The 17,846-nt window shown below is 40.1% G+C and overlaps 1 protein-coding gene across 3 annotated transcripts in view; it reads left to right on the top strand.

Moving 5' to 3' along the window:
* The first annotated feature begins 604 nt into the window (after positions 1–604).
* The window catches only part of LOC124003335 (transcriptional enhancer factor TEF-1-like), a 57,415-nt gene continuing 40,173 nt past the window's right edge, over positions 605–17,846 (top strand). The window contains exons 1-2 of one of the 3 annotated variants that reach the window (XM_046311515.1): positions 605–789; positions 1,216–1,322. The gene's annotated coding sequence lies outside the window, so the exon portion shown is untranslated. The remainder of the gene's footprint in view (positions 790–1,215; positions 1,323–17,846) is intronic. The other 2 variants (XM_046311497.1, XM_046311506.1) reach the window with 2 other exon arrangements.

Raw genomic sequence — 17,846 nt, 5'->3', positions numbered from 1 at the left:
TTGAAAGATGAGTTGGCTTTTACACGTTTGCAAACAAGTGGTTGTGAAACACTCCCTCTCCGTTTATGACCTTACAGCCTTTTGTAATGGTCAAAAGTAATGATTTGGTCATCAGGTCAGCTGTAGGTACAGTTCCATCCACATGCTGCAGGATGGAAGGTTATAGACTTGACACCAACAGACATGCCATGATAATAACAATTCAGGTGCATTGCGGGAACGTTCTCTTTTCTGCTACAAAATAAATACCTACAACTGTTTGTTTTTTTTACAACTGTTTTTTTTTTTACAATGTCTATTTGGAAAGAAAGTTATCCTATTGATAGTATAATGCCAACCAACAGTCTTATTAGTTCGTGGATCATTCTTAGAATCAAAGTTATCTTCTTTTTTTTTTCAAAACAGAAATATCAAAGAGAGTTAGTGGATAGTCTAGGTATAATATGCACAGATTTTTCGTTTTGTCTTTTGAAGGAAGTTTGGGCGCACTACTGTTCTTTTGTTGAGTGTGTACAGTCCCTCCCACCGGTCTGGCTCAATGGCTTCAGAGTTTAGAATGACGCCACTCACGCCCCGCCCCGAAAACTCAATTCTTGCGTTCATTTCATTCCTGCTCCCATTCCGCGCATACTTCGCATCCCTGTAGATACGCGGCGAATTTTACGCACTAGCCGGCTGGTCTGGAGAAAAAATACCTTGTCAGTTCTGAAAAAAACATCTCAGTTCTTACAGCAAAATCGTAAAACAGCGTAAATTGTGACAATTAACCAGTTTTTAGAGGTGTTTAAGGTAAGTTTCCAACTACTTTGTATGATAACTTATTGTGATGCGTTTGTAGGCAACTGGAAAATCAGTAGTCAGATTTAATTGGAAAATATTTAAGGATGACTATAGTATATATATATAAAAATATGTAGCCTATCTAATAGAAGTAGTCAACTGGTGAAATAGATTGTAGAAACTACAAGCGTGTTATATTGGCTGGCTGAACTAGTATACATCGGAGATCCGTCGCTTTCACTTTGTGCCTAGACGTCGTCCGGCATTGCATGAAAATCTTTGACATTTCAAAATAAAAATAATAATCTGAAGACTCCTTTGTATATTGCGACGGAGCCACAGTACATCGTCGTATAATTACTGTAGAACACATATTGTTGCTTTTACATGATATAAGTTATTCAGACACTTTTGATTGTGTTTTCCCCCCAATAGGGAGGGAGTTGCCGTCAAGGATATTTTGCTTTCCTAGCGCAAAAAAAAAGCATACAAGTCAAGAGGACTTGTTGCATTTCGGGTTTTCATTTGGCCCTTTGACATTTGTAAGTACACATTTTATTCGTACAATATAACATGTCGATGATGTAATATTGTATCCTAATCAGTAACTTATTGCCTGGGGGAATTATTGTTGTGTGATATCTTTCTGTTTACAGTAGTGTTTGGATGTGTAAACAGTTTTGCAATCATATTCACCACCGAATGATTTTTTCTGAAGTTATTTTAAGATTTTCATATAAAAAAACAAACATATTATCATTATTTTTTACTAAGTGGTACCATTATGTGTGAAGGAGAAAGTCTATATTACAGAGGGCCTTTGCCTTCGTCAATGATTCATTCGACTAGGTACAAGTGTGTAATACAGCCTCTAACCCTCCTGTGATTTCATGAGTCCAAGAAGCAAATGGAAATCTTTTGTAATTTGGTTTATGAATGCTATGATAAGTACAGTGTTTCATTTAATTTAATCACCATTCTCTCATCAAAGAAAATATGCCTGCAATTATTCCATGAGCCCATGGATTAGATTGGAAGTTTGTTTTGATCATGTGTAAATCAAATTTTAATAACCTGCTGATTTTGAAACAATAATGTGAAACATCTCATCTCAATTAGATAATTAACAGATCTCTTTAGTGAAATACTGATTTGAGTCAAATGTGTTCGAGTGTTCAGCTTTACTTGTTTTATTTTTTTTTCTCATATGATATGTTATGAAACTGTTTTTCAATCTGACAATTGGTATGTCACTAACGTTAATGTCATTATCACTTTCCTAAATTTGGACTTAGTTTTTAGATTGAATATAAACCTTGAAATAAATATTTTGTCTAGCAAAGAGGGACTTCAAACCGCTTATGAAATCAGAGGGGTGGGGGGAGGTGCAAAACTCACCAGTTACTTCTGGGAGTGGAGGACTGTGGGTAACTTTGGAAGAGGGGAGGGATGGATGGATGGATGGAGGGAAATAGGGTATTTTATTATCTTTGCTGGGTTCAGGCTGAGGGTATATGGACAGTGGCGTAGCGTAGTTTCGCGGGGCCCCCGGAAGGTCCGAGCAACAAAAAAGTATATTTTTTATTATTTTTATTTCTTTGCCATGTGGCAGAGAGAAACATTTGCAGTTTAATAGCTAATCTCATGTTATTTTTCACATTTTTCCATGGGTCTGAAAGAAAATGTTCCAATTTTAAAGCTAATTTCCTGTAATTCTAAATATTTTGTTGGGGCGCCCCAACCTCTAGTTGGACCCCAACCCCAAAGGCTCGTGGGACACCCCGCCTTACGTGGGCTGCAGGGATTGTGTGCTACTCCAGTGCGTATGAAACTGTTGAATCACAATGGGCAAACAGTCCTACTCAAACAGTCCGTTGACATCTGGTTTAGTACTTCAAGCACCTGTAGAAGAGGAAAAAAAATATGCAAATCCAGACGTTTGGTTTTACCCCTCCCAGCTGTGGAAATGTGGACTAACGACCATTTGTTCGGCTGTGTTTGCCCCTCACTGTCTAGGCCAGCCTATTGTTATGCCTGCAACAGGCAGTAGAGGCACCATATGGCTCCTGTGTGCCCAGTCGGTGCTATCTGCTTAATTTAGCTTATCAATGGCATTACAATATGGTAGATTTTTGAGTTTGCCAGCTATTTTCTCCTTGTTATTCTGTCTTTGTATAGGGAAAAGGGGGAAGGCCTGACACACCGAAGCATCCACTGCCTTAGAAAGTCACTTGGATAACCTGGCTCCCTAAATTACATCAGCCTATCTGAATCTATGTTAAATACCTGGACTTTTATCCCAAACAACAACATGTTAAATTGGCATGTCTTTGAAGAACCATTGGTTTCGTCAGCATGCTATCAAATCCACAGGTGATTTACGTTCTGAATGTGGGAATGATAGGCCTACACTGCTGTAACAAGAATCTCTCACCACTTCATCTGATTGCAAATCATCATCCTTCTACTATTCTAAAAGAGATTTTGTCTTAAACATTAGAAGTGACCATCTTAACTACAAGCCATGGAAACTAAATAAGTTGTCAGTGGAAACGGTGTATCATTTGGTCCCTTTTTGTCATTCCTGTGTCTTATTCTCAGAGGAGTGAAAATGAATGCTGAGATAGATTGCCTGAGAGAAATATGTCTCATTTCTCTGGCCTGATACGTTACCTTGTTATCTGATACTCGCAGGACACAAAATGTGCGGCCGCCACAGAGTAAGGCTGTATTTTTGGGAGGGATAGCCAATTCAACAGAAAGTAAATGGAGTGTAAAAGAGAAGAAAGAAAATTCATATGTAATGACATTTGGGAGTGGGTTTGTTAGAGCAACAATGTGTGGTGCGGTGGGCTGGTGTGTCACAGCACTGGGGCAGAGGCACGGGGGGCAGGCTTTGTTTGGAGAGCAGGGGAACAATGGGCGTCCTCCAGGGGCATGGCTGCCTGGCTGCAGGAGGGCCGGCCGCTCTGCTGGCCTGTTCCCCGGGCCTCCCTCCGTGCCCTGAGGTAAACCCTGTGTCACAAAGGGAGCATTTCAGCACGGTCTGCTGCGCTGCACTTTCAGCCGCGCACGGGCCCACAAAGCAGACGGTGGGTGCCACCAAAACCGTACAGCTGGCACTCAGCCAGTGACGTCATGGCAGTGCTAGCTGCAGCCGTGGGGAATCTCTGGCTGCCAGCTTCTTCTGGCTGCACTTTGGCCCTGTCCACCAACCATGGGACCACTGTAACTCTAGGGTTAGGACACACAAGACCACAGGGTTAGGAATGTAAAGAGGGTGACAGACAAGGGTGTTTTCATTATCCCTTCGAAATTAGTGCCAACAGCCCTCACAACAACAAATTGTTGTCCAAATGTAACAAGTTGATGCGTGCCATCTATTTAATCAATGGGATTAAATATATTGCCCCATAAAGCTTTTATTTTTTATTTTTTAATGTATACCATATTATACCACTTAAATTACTTAAATATACAATAGCTGCATCAGCGATTAACAGCTTCGTAATTCGAACCATCTGACAGCTGAAATGCTATCTTCCTTTTTTGTTTTAAGTCTCTTTTCCAAAATAAAAATCCTGATAACTGTTTAGGCTACAGATGATGGGTCCTACGACCGATGTGTCACGACAGCAATATGCAACCCATCCGTCATTACATGAGTCAGAACCTGAAGCTCAAACAAACCTCCTCAGAGTTCTTGGCTTCAACTGAAACAGGAAATCCAGGCTCCAACTACTTCCTTTCCCTGGACTGACTACAATACAGTAGTAGTGGCAACATGTACTGATTATACCACAAGAAAAATAAAAAAAACCTTATAGCTGATAAATTGAGTACAATTGTTGGTTCCTAGAATGTTATTTAGCATTAGGCACAATGCTAATACTTTACTTGGATTACATTGGCCTACTGCATCGTTGGTTAAGTACTAACAGATAGGTAGCCTAGCGGTTATTAGCGTTGGTCCAGTACCCGAAAGGTCGCTGGTTTGAATCCCTGAGCCGACTACGTGAAAAATCTGTTAATGTGTCCTTGGGCAAGGCACTTAACACCAATTGTTCCTGAAAGTCTCTGAATAAGAGCGCCTGCTAAAATGGAGAATTTAACAGCTATGATACTTCAGTGAATATCTACGCTCTTTTGACAAAAATATACTTTGCAAGAGGATTTAAATAAAAGATTCCCCCCCATCACACTAGGTTGCACTTTTTTCTGTAAATAAAAAGGTGTCTGACTATTTCAATAGAAGAGAAGGAAAACACAATTTGGGCTAAATTGAGTTTGTACATTTCGTTAGGTGGAGCTGAAACGGTCTCTTTGTTGGGTCCTGAGCACCGTGACTGTTTTCTAACAGAGGTTGTATCAGTGTTTAGCCTAGGGACACACAGGGCCCTTTGAAACCACATGCTCCTATCATGCGGAGTGTCAAGGAAGGATTATACACTTACATGCAGAAGGCTGCTCTGGAGTTCACACGTCTTGGAGCATGTTGATATTACTCCAATCCAGGCCTGTCTTTCCTGGTAGAGCCTGTTGTTGAGGGAGAGAGTGACGCCCCAGGAAGATGACAGATAACAGAGGGGTCTGACTCAGCAATATAGCCGCCTAAAAGGAAGAATAGGAGTTGCGCATATAGGAAACACAGCAGCAACACAATACCTGGAGGAAGTGGGCCTGCTCACAGATATATGGACAATACATGGGGGAAGCGGAGTCTTTTTGGCTGCTACTACCACGTGTTGCTTAAAGCTGAAAATTGCAGGAGATAGTTTGGAATTCTCGTGACAGAACGTTAACCGTTCAGCATATACATATACGGGGCGGCAGGTAGCCTAGTGGTTAGAGCGTTGTGCCAGTAACCGAAAAGTTGGTGGATCGAATCCCTGAGCTGACAAGGTAAAAATCTGTTGTTCTGCTCCCACTGTTCCCCGGTAGGACGTCATTGTAAATAAGAATTTGTTCTTAACTGACTTGCCTAGTCGAATAAAAAATAAAGAAATACAGTATTACTGTGGACCCCTTCCCATAGTTCACAGAGACGAGCCTCACTTGAACCAATTGAACCATTGGGCATCTGCACTGGCTGGCAGTCAGACAGCGAACAAAATAGTTTCCAGAGGGTTGCGTTTCGCCTCCATGCCAGTAGGACTTAGGTGGGAGGGGATGATACTGCTGGAGGGGAGACAGACAAAACAACAAGCGCCCTCCTGTCTTCCCCATGTAGTGGGACTAGTGAAGTATCCTGATACTGTAGCTGTCAATCGGGGCCTGAATGCTAACAGAGTTACGCTGCTGCCAGGTTAGCTTGGGTTTACTGATCACTCTTCCTCCAGAGCCCAGAGAAATGTAGAAGGAGGCCAAAAGAACTGGATGGCTAGTGTAGGCATGAGTGGGTCACCTAGTACTGTTGCTTTTTACACCTGAATTTGTATCTTATTTTCCTCCAACAATTTTTTATTTTTTATATTTTTAATACATAATTCTTTCATGAACCATTCATCAATTAAGTTGTTGCCTGGAAACAGCTACATGTTATTGCTTTAGTGCAGTCAAAATTGATTTCCAATTTGTGTGTTGGGTTTGTTTTTATTAAAGAGATGCAGCCAGTGTTTTGTATCGTGATGTAGCAATAAGTAGACCATTCAAATTGCTGAGTTTCCCTAATACACGTTTAAAATGCTATTGCAGCACAAACAAAAATGGTAACATTTTTGTGGCATCCGTTTCATCTATTAAAGTAAAATGTTTCAGCACTGTGTGTGATTGTTGGAAAATACAATATGTACATTTTTGTATCAATCTTTATATTGAACACAGGATTTCTATTTGATATTGCTGGTCCCAGTTTTCCAGCGTACAATGAATGTATCTGAAGTTTTCACTATTGTGCAGGCCACCTTGAACTGCATTGACTGAACTTGAACTGCATGACTCATCGGGGTAGAATTCAATTTAGCTCTATACAATGATAGACATCAGGCTCCAAAAAGAAGCTACATGCTGAGACTAATATTTGTGAAATTCACTTAAATGGATTCGTCTTCAGAGTGACTGTCAATAGGTCGTGCATCCTTGCCTTATACTATGTTGGATCCTATATCACGCTGGGTCATAGCTTGAGCCCTTTCTAAACCCTGGGTCTCTCTACCTTTATGTCGCTAATAAGAGCATTTCCATGGCGTTCAGTCAGGGCTTGTGGTATGTAGTAATCTGCTCAGACTTGACTGTTGAATTGACACTGGCATTTCCCCCTCTCACAGCCTGTGATAATTAGCTAGCGTGTTTTTGTATTCAATAGAAACCTCGGAGCACCACTCAGTGACTCTGTGAATAGCCCGGGTCTCAGCCTGTGTCTCTTATTAACAAGTGTGGCAACAGTCCTCTGACACATCAATGACCATGTTACTGCTGTCTTGTTACTGCTGTCTTACAGGACTGAGTCACCTGGTTAGGACTGGGGTTGGTTGGTGCTCTCTGTGGTGTTGAGGCAAAAGCAGGGCGCTACACCTCTGAGGATGGTGTTGTCATTTGTCATGTCATTTGGAGCTGTGATTGGACTGGAGCCTCATCCAGCCGTGCTCACTAAGGACCAGTCTCTTCTGGTAATGAGGATGTCTCTCTCTGTCTGGTGTTGGGAGAAGGAGGGCATGCTCATTATGGTTGAATATTTCCCCCGGTATTTTACAAATGTTCCATCCCGAGAATAAATCACTTTTCTCCCCGGTAACCCGGTATTTCCCGCCAAAACCGGAAGTGTCGTTCAAAAGCATTATAAAGCATATAAATATCTGGATTTGATTGGAGCTTTGTTCAGCATGAACATTCAAGCCTGATGTGCCACATACAGGGCCTTCGGAAAGTATTCAGACCCCTTGATCTTTTCCACATTTTGTTACGTTACAGGCTACAGCCTTATTCTATATTGGATTAATCTACACACAATACCCCACAATGACAAAGCGAAAACCGTTTTTTAAACAAAAATACCTCATTTACGTAAGTATTCAGGCTCTTTGCTATGAGACTCGAAATTGAGCTCAGGTGCATCCTGTTTCCATTGATCATACTTGAGATGTTTCTACAGCTTGATTGGTGTCCACCTGTAGTACATTCAACTGATTGGACATAATTTGGAAAGGCACACACCTGTCTATATAATGTCTCACAGTTGACAGTGCATGTCAGAGCAAAAGCAAAGCCATGAGTTCGAAGGAATTGTAGATCTGGGGAAGGATACCAAAGAATGTCTGCAGCATTAAAGGTCCCCAAAAACGCAATGGCCTCCATTATTATTATTATTTTTTTAATTTAACGAGTTAAGTCAGTTTTCAATGACGGCCTACCAGAAGGCCAAAGGCCTCCTGCAGGGACAGGGGTTTGGATTAAAAATAAAAATATATAGGACAAAACACACATCACGACAAGAGAGACACCACAACACTACATAAAGAGAGACCTAAGGCGACAACATAGCATGGCAGCAACACATGAAAACAACATGGTAGCAACACAACATGGCAGCAGCATAACATGGTAGCAGCACAAAACATGGGACAAAGATTATTGGGCACAGACAACAGCACAAAGGGCAAGAAGGTAGATACAACAATACATCACACAAATCAGCCACAACTGTCAGTAAGAGTGTCCATGATTGAGCCTTTGAATGAAGAGATGGAGATAAAACTGTCCAGTTTGAGTGTTTGTTGCAGCTCATTCCAGTCACTAGCTGCAGCGAACTGAAAAGAGGAGCAACCCAGGGATGTGTGTGCTTAGGGGACCTTTAACAGAACATGACTGACAGAATGCGTGTTGTATGTGGAGGATGAGGCTTCTTAAATGGAAAAAGTTTGGAACCACCAAAACTCTCCATACAGCTGGCCGTAGATGTAGCTTGCTATGCTCTCTTGGGTAAATAAATGAAACTAGCTCCAGTAGGCTAATCTATATTACAGTATTGTATTATACTGTATTATATGGATTGGAATTACACACATCATTCAAACTATGATAAAACAGAAGAGAGCATCCAATTGTGGTGCAGCACAAGTAGGCTATAGGCTAGCGAATTTGATTTTAATTTTGAAATATAATAGGGCCAATTTGTATAATTAGTTGGCTGACGCATATATTCTGCCTCTCTCTATTGTTGCTTCAGTCCTTCCTCGCTTTCAACAGTTAAGTGAAATAAGTTTAGTTGTCCTTATCTTCATCGTTCTAGTGACAACCTTGAATAATATAGGACTAGAATTAGATGCATTAGATGTAGAAGGCTTTCACTTCTCTATACGAAGATTGAATGGTTATGGGTCTGAATACATAACTGCTATAGCTTACCACCATCGCGCATTCGCTCTTCTTTCAAACTACCCGTGATTTCTACTGGTTGCTGTATTTAACATTCAGCAACAAAGAGCTTGCGTCCCTCTTCCAATAGTCTATTGGTATGAGAAATGCAAAAAATTTTATGTCCAAGCAAGCTATTCTAGTCTATGTTTCCTGCATGGGACTCCAAGAGCTAAGGAGTGTTTTTTTTTTAAGAGAGGCCAGCAGAACACAGGTGTTTGCATATTGCGCAAGAGACAGAGGCTATAAGTTAGAAGCTTATTATACATAACCCATGATTAATTAGCTAAATGTAAGGCTAATACTCCATTAATGTATTGCCTAAAAGAGGTAGGCTAGGGCATCTAAATATAGGGCTAAATATCAATCTAGAACAGGATGATCTATTTTGAATACAATTTGAATGGAGTTGATGGAGAGAGAATGCTCATGAGTGCACTGATTTAAAGCAATTTGAGTGATAGGCTGTTTTAAAACTCTGCAGCTGCAATGAAAAGTTTTTGAAGTACAATGAAAAAACAAGGTGACCCCTGCAGCAAATGTAGGCCTACCTTTCAGAATAAGAAAAAGCTACCATGATGAGATGATAGGTCTACACGTGCATTGTGAACTGCGCTCCATACTGAGATGGGCTTAGTTATTTATCCCAGGGGAAAAGGGAGTGATTTTTCTCGGTAACCGGGTTCCGGCCATTCAACCCTAATCCTCAATTTTTTTTTTTTTGCGAATTTAAATGTGGAGGCAGAAGTCAGCATTTCAGAAATATTCTAGATTTTTCATCCTCTACATTTTTTTTTACAATTATGACGGCGACAAAGGATGTGCAAATGTTAACGCCATAGTAGGGCGGTAAATAGACCCGTTCAGGTGGAGGGACATTGAAATAATGTCATTATGCTGAGGCCTACCCAGAGAGATAAAGGAGCCGTGTCTCACTTAGCCCAATGCTGAAATGACAAACGGAAAAAGACAGGCACAGTCTTCCACTGATGCATCGTGCTATTGAAATGCAAAGAGATATCTGACAGAGGCAGGCATGAAAGGAGGCGTTGTCAGCCTTTGAATTTGAATTTCCAGCCTTATAGACTCATAAACTAATAGCAGGGCTTAAGTAATTCACGTTATCAGTAGAAATGAACTGAACAGCAGGGGATAAAAGCCTTTTTTTACTCCGAGATCTGCTTGTAAGATGTTGGAAAAGATCTAAGAACATCATTTGATGGTTGCCTCTTGTAGATAATTAATCCTTTTGTATTAAATCTGTACTTATTCATACAGGTCTCATTTCATAATTACAAAATGCATAATTGTATTATGAATGGCCTTGTTAGTGCGGTTGTCAGAAATATGTTCAGGCTTTGCAACTGGCGTCTTTGTGTGCTTATATGGTTACCTCTGAGTCCAGCTTTTGTTTAATGGTCAGGTTAATAGAGAAAAATCCCATGATGCACCTCTCTTTTGTAGGTTTCAGGAATTGGCCATATCCATTTAGTAGTGTTGTGTGAAGGTGTTTTCACATTGCCCCTGTGGGGAACAGATTTCCTAGACGTGGCAGAAGATTGGATGCCAGGGAGGTCTGGTAAAACACAGTGTTTTGTGTTTTGGCTGCCTTTTAGACGGACGCAGCTTCCAAGAGAGAGAGAGGATGCCCAGGAGGCAGAGGGGCAGAGGACCATGCTGCTGCTTGTGTTCACTGTTACAGTGATAACATGGTCAACCCCCTGGTGATGGAAGCGCTCATATATACATATCATTACATTTCATTATGACACACTGTCTGGTCGGCCTCCCTATTTCCCTCCCTGCAGCGATGCACATTGCAAACTCAGAGGTAGCCCCAAAAGAGCTGGAATTAGAGCAGACGAGAGAGAGAGAGAGAGAGCAGGCGAGAGAGAGAGCAGGCGAGAGAGAGAGAGAGAGAGAGAGAGAGAGAGAGAGAGAGAGAGAGAGAGAGAGAGAGAGAGAGAGAGAGAGAGAGAGAGAGAGAGAGAGAGAGAGAGAGAGAGAGAGAGATGATGATGCCTGGTGTGAATGTATGCCCCCTGTATCTGTGGAATTGCATTCATGCCATGGCGTTTGTTTGGAAGGCTGTCCCTGCCTGGAGGATGAAGTGCAGTGTAAGTGTAGCCACAGTATATTGTTGCATGACTAATCTCCCTCTCCCATCTGCCACTGGGGCCTCGGACAAGCGGCCCCACTCCAGCATCTAGCACGGCCATATTGCACCAATCACAACATTCTGGCTTCCCTTGCCCCTCCCTCCTCCTCTACATTAGTACAGAATCAGTGGAGCAGAGAAGCTGCTTGAGCTGAGACATTGCCCCGCATTGTACACAATTGCATAACATAACGGAGCGACCATGTCCAAACATCAGATCCAAATGAGTAAATCCAGATGATCTTCTTATTGTGTTTTGTTTCTTGTCATTGAAAGAACTCAAGCATTTATACACTCGTCTACAATGTTATTGGCAACTCAACAAAAAAAAAGGTACATTGACGAAATAAATGTATCAGGTTTATTATTAAAACTCATGCTAGAAATCAGGTTACCGGTTTGATGAAATAGGGTCCAAGTATTTCTTCCAGATTCCTCTTTAATTTTGCAGCAGGTTTACATAATTGGGAAATGGGAATAGGGGGGGGGGTAAATGTATTTGTCTGCAAAGCCTTTTGTGATGTGGTTTGTATCGGGGTGCTTTAATCTTTCCCAGCGGCCCACTCTAACAGGAAATAATCAAGGCTCTGGATGCAGATTAGGGAGGTGATACATTTAAGCTCAACAGATGAGTTAATTATGCAGTTTTCACTGCAGCGGCTACGCTGATAGGATTCTGCTCTTTGCCAATTCAACACCACAATGCTAATCTGGAGGGATTTTCCTATTATCTCTACAGGGATACAGAAAACATCCCCGTGTTACACATGTCCCACGCTCACATGTTATGCAAAACGGATTGAACACCATATCGTCATCACTGTCTGTGCCTAAATGTCTATTTGTTGAACTTTGGTGGATGCTCTCAGTGCTGTAATATGTAGGTCTATGGTTGCCACACATGTCAGTACGGTTCAGTAAGTGCCACATATGCATGTGGCTGTGCCACAGGAAGAGCTTAATATTTCATCACGTTAGGTGCGGTTTGCCTCCTTCTACTTCCTAGAGAGATAGGTTCTGGGAACGCCACTTGTGGGAGTGTGGAGGAAAACCTCAGCGCCACAGATATCCTGCTGGGCAGTGGCAATTATAGAAGCTAGGCATCTCAAAAACACTTCTGAGTGTCACTGTTGTTTTCGCCGTGAATTTATCTGCTGACAGATTCTGGAATGCCAAAGAGTCCCTTTTAGTAAACATTATTTTATTTTTTGCCTTACTAAATCTACCCCAATTATCTCTGCCATCTACTCCTCCAATCACGCTACTATGTGTCAAATCATGCTGCGATGTCTCGAATCATGCTACTATGTCTCAAATCATGCTACTCTGTCTCAAATCATGCCACTCTGTCTCAAATCATGCCACTCTGTCTCAAATAATGCTACTATGTCTCAAATCATGCCACTCTGTCTCAAATAATGCTACTATGTCTCAAATCATTCTACTCTGTCTCAAATCATGCTACTATGTGTCAAATCATGCAACTCTGTCTCAAATCATGCTACTATGTCTCAAATCATGCTACTATGTCTCAAATCATGCTACTATGTCTCAAATCATGCTACTATGTCTCAAATCATGCTACTATGTCTCAAATCATGCTACTATGTCTCAAATCATGCTACTATGTCTCAAATCATGTTACTATGTCTCAAATCATGCTACTATGTCTCAAATCATGCTACTATGTCTCAAATCATGCTACTATGTGTCAAATCATGCTACTATGTCTCAAATCATGCTACTATGTCTCAAATCATGCTACTATGTCTCAAATCATGCTACTATGTCTTAAATCATGCTACTATGTCTCAAATCATGCTACTATGTCTCAAATCATGCTACTATGTCTCAAATCATGTTACTATGTGTCAAATCATGCTACTATGTCTCAAATAATGCTACTATGTCTCAAATCATGCTACTCTGTCTCAAATCATGCTACTATGTCTCAAATCATGCTACTATGTCTCAAATCATGCTACTCTGTCTCAAATCATGCTACTCTGTCTCAAATCATGCTACTCTGTCTCAAATCATGCTACTATGTCTCAAATCATGCTACTCTGTCTCAAATCATGCTACTATGTCTCAAATCATGTTACTATGTCTCAAATCATGCTACTATGTCTCAAATCATGCTACTCTGTCTCAAATCATGTTACTATGTCTCAAATCATGCTACTATGTCTCAAATCATGCTACTATGTGTCAAATCATGCTACTATGTCTCAAATCATGCTACTCTGTCTCAAATCATGCTACTCTGTCTCAAATCATGCTACTATGTCTCAAATCATGCTACACTGTCTCAAATCATGCTACTATGTCTCAAATCATGCTACTCTGTCTCAAATCATGCTACTATGTCTCAAATCATGCTACACTGGCTCAAATCATGCTACTGTCTCAAATCATGCTACTATGTCTCAAATCATGCTACTATGTCTCAAATCATGTTACTATGTGTCAAATCATGCTACTCTGTCTCAAATCATGCTACTATGTCTCAAATCATGCTACTATGTGTCAAATCATGCTACTATGTGTCAAATCATGCCACTCTGTCTCAAATCATGCTGCTATGTGTCAAATCATGCTACTATGTGTCAAATCATGCTACTCTGTCTCAAATCATGCTACTATGTGTCAAATCATGCTACTCTGTCTCAAATCATGCTACTATGTCTCAAATCATGCTACTATGTCTCAAATCATGCTACTCTGTCTCAAATCATGCTACTCTGTCTCAAATCATGCTACTATGTCTCAAATCATGCTAATATGTGTCAAATCATGCTACTCTGTCTCAAATCATGCTACTCTGTCTCAGATCATGCTACTCTGTCTCAAATCATGCTACTCTGTCTCAAATCATGCTACTATGTCTCAAATCATGCTACTATGTCTCAAATAATGGTACTCTGTCTCAAATCATGCTACTATGTCTCAAATCATGCTACTATGTCTCAAATCATGCTACTATGTGTCAAATCATGCAACTCTGTCTCAAATCATGCTACTATGTCTCAAATCATGCTACTATGTCTCAAATCATGTTACTATGTCTTAAATCATGCTACTATGTCTCAAATCATGCTACTCTGTCTCAAATCATGCTACTATGTCTCAAATCATGCTACTATGTGTCAAATCATGCCACTCTGTCTCAAATAATGCTACTATGTCTCAAATCATGCTACTCTGTCTCAAATCATGCTACTATGTGTCAAATCATGCAACTCTGTCTCAAATCATGCTACTATGTCTCAAATCATGCTACTCTGTCTCAAATCATGCTACTCTGTCTCAGATCATGCTACACTGTCTCAAATCATGCTACTCTGGCTCAAATCATGCTACTATGTCTCAAATCATGCTACTATGTCTCAAATCATGCTACTATGTCTCAAATCATGTTACTATGTGTCAAATCATGCTACTATGTCTCAAATAATAGTACTCTGTCTCAAATCATGCTACTATGTCTCAAATCATGCTACTATGTCTCAAATCATGCTACTATGTGTCAAATCATGCTACTATGTGTCAAATCATGCTACTCTGTCTGAAATCATGCTACTCTGTCTCAAATCATGCTACACTGTCTCAAATCATGCTACACTGTCTCAAATCATGCTACTATGTCTCAAATCATGCTACTCTGTCTGAAATCATGCTACTCTGTCTCAAATCATGCTACACTGTCTCAAATCATGCTACACTGTCTCAAATCATGCTACTATGTCTCAAATCATGCTACTCTGTCTCAAATCATGCTACTCTGTCTCAAATCATGCTACTCTGTCTCAAATCATGCTACTATGTGTCAAATCATGCTACTATGTATCAAATCATGCTACTATGTCTCAAATCATGCTACTCTGTCTCAAATCATGCTACTATGTCTCAAATCATGCTACTATGTGTCAAATCATGCTACTCTGTCTCAAATCATGCTACTATGTCTCAAATCATGCTACTATGTCTCAAATCATGCTAATATGTGTCAAATCATGCTACTCTGTCTCAAATCATGCTACTCTGTCTCAGATCATGTTACACTGTCTCAAATCATGCTACTCTGTCTCAAATCATGCTACTATGTCTCAAATCATGCTACTATGTCTCAAATCATGCTACTATGTCTCAAATCATGTTACTATGTGTCAAATCATGCTACTCTGTCTCAAACCATGCTACTATGTCTCAAATCATGCTACTATGTGTCAAATCATGCTACTATGTGTCAAATCATGCTACTCTGTCTCAAATCATGCTGCTATGTGTCAAATCATGCTACTATGTCTCAAATAATGGTACTCTGTCTCAAATCATGTTACATTTACATTTAAGTCATTTACTATGTCTCAAATCATGCTACTATGTCTCAAATCATGCTACTATGTGTCAAATCATGCTACTATGTGTCAAATCATGCTACTCTGTCTGAAATCATGCTACTCTGTCTCAAATCATGCTACACTGTCTCAAATCATGCTACACTGTCTCAAATCATGCTACTATGTCTCAAATCATGCTACTCTGTCTGAAATCATGCTACTATGTGTCAACTCATGCTACTATGTATCAAATCATGCTACTATGTGTCAAATCATGCTACTCTGTCTCAAATCATGCTACTATGTCTCAAATCATGCTACTCTGTCTCAAATCATGCTACTCTGTCTCAAATCATGCTACTCTGTCTCAAATCATGCTACTATGTGTCAAATCATGCTACTATGTATCAAATCATGCTACTATGTCTCAAATCATGCTACTCTGTCTCAAATCATGCTACTATGTCTCAAATCATGCCACTCTGTCTCAAATAATGCTACTATGTCTCAAATCATGCTACTCTGTCTCAAATCATGCTACTATGTGTCAAATCATGCAACTCTGTCTCAAATCATGCTACTATGTCTCAAATCATGCTACTATGTCTCAAATCATGCTACTATGTCTCAAATCATGCTACTATGTCTTAAATCATGCTACTATGTCTCAAATCATGCTACTCTGTCTCAAATCATGCTACTATGTCTCAAATCATGCTACTATGTGTCAAATCATGCTACTCTGTCTCAAATCATGCTACTATGTCTCAAATCATGCTACTATGTCTCAAATCATGCTAATATGTGTCAAATCATGCTACTCTGTCTCAAATCATGCTACTCTGTCTCAGATCATGTTACACTGTCTCAAATCATGCTACTCTGGCTCAAATCATGCTACTATGTCTCAAATCATGCTACTATGTCTCAAATCATGCTACTATGTCTCAAATCATGTTACTATGTGTCAAATCATGCTACTCTGTCTCAAATCATGCTACTATGTCTCAAATCATGCTACTATGTGTCAAATCATGCTACTATGTGTCAAATCATGCTACTATGTCTCAAATCATGCTGCTATGTGTCAAATCATGCTACTATGTCTCAAATAATGGTACTCTGTCTCAAATCATGTTACATTTACATTTAAGTCATTTACTATGTCTCAAATCATGCTACTATGTCTCAAATCATGCTACTATGTGTCAAATCATGCTACTATGTGTCAAATCATGCTACTCTGTCTGAAATCATGCTACTCTGTCTCAAATCATGCTACACTGTCTCAAATCATGCTACACTGTCTCAAATCATGCTACTATGTCTCAAATCATGCTACTCTGTCTGAAATCATGCTACTCTGTCTCAAATCATGCTACACTGTCTCAAATCATGCTACACTGTCTCAAATCATGCTACTATGTCTCAAATCATGCTACTCTGTCTCAAATCATGCTACTCTGTCTCAAATCATGCTACTCTGTCTCAAATCATGCTACTCTGTCTCAAATCTTGCTACTCTGTCTCAAATCATGCTACTATGTCTCAAATCATGCTACTATGTGTCAAATCATGCTACTCTGTCTCAGATCATGCTACACTGTCTCAAATCATGCTACTCTGGCTCAAATCATGCTACTATGTCTCAAATCATGCTACTATGTCTCAAATCATGCTACTATGTCTCAAATCATGTTACTATGTGTCAAATCATGCTACTATGTCTCAAATAATAGTACTCTGTCTCAAATCATGTTACTATGTCTCAAATCATGCTACTATGTCTCAAATCATGCTACTATGTGTCAAATCATGCTACTATGTGTCAAATCATGCTACTCTGTCTGAAATCATGCTACTCTGTCTCAAATCATGCTACACTGTCTCAAATCATGCTACACTGTCTCAAATCATGCTACTATGTCTCAAATCATGCTACTCTGTCTGAAATCATGCTACTCTGTCTCAAATCATGCTACACTGTCTCAAATCATGCTACACTGTCTCAAATCATGCTACTATGTCTCAAATCATGCTACTCTGTCTCAAATCATGCTACTCTGTCTCAAATCATGCTACTCTGTCTCAAATCATGCTACTATGTGTAAAATCACGCTACTCTGTCTCAAATCATGCTACTCTGTCTCAGATCATGTTACACTGTCTCAAATCATGCTACTCTGGCTCAAATCATGCTACTATGTCTCAAA

This window comes from Oncorhynchus gorbuscha, linkage group LG02 (genome assembly GCF_021184085.1).
Source record: "Oncorhynchus gorbuscha isolate QuinsamMale2020 ecotype Even-year linkage group LG02, OgorEven_v1.0, whole genome shotgun sequence".
In the NCBI taxonomy this organism is placed as follows: Eukaryota; Metazoa; Chordata; class Actinopteri; order Salmoniformes; family Salmonidae; genus Oncorhynchus; species Oncorhynchus gorbuscha.
Note: the sequence above shows the minus strand (reverse complement) of the source record. Positions and strands in the feature narration are given on the sequence as shown.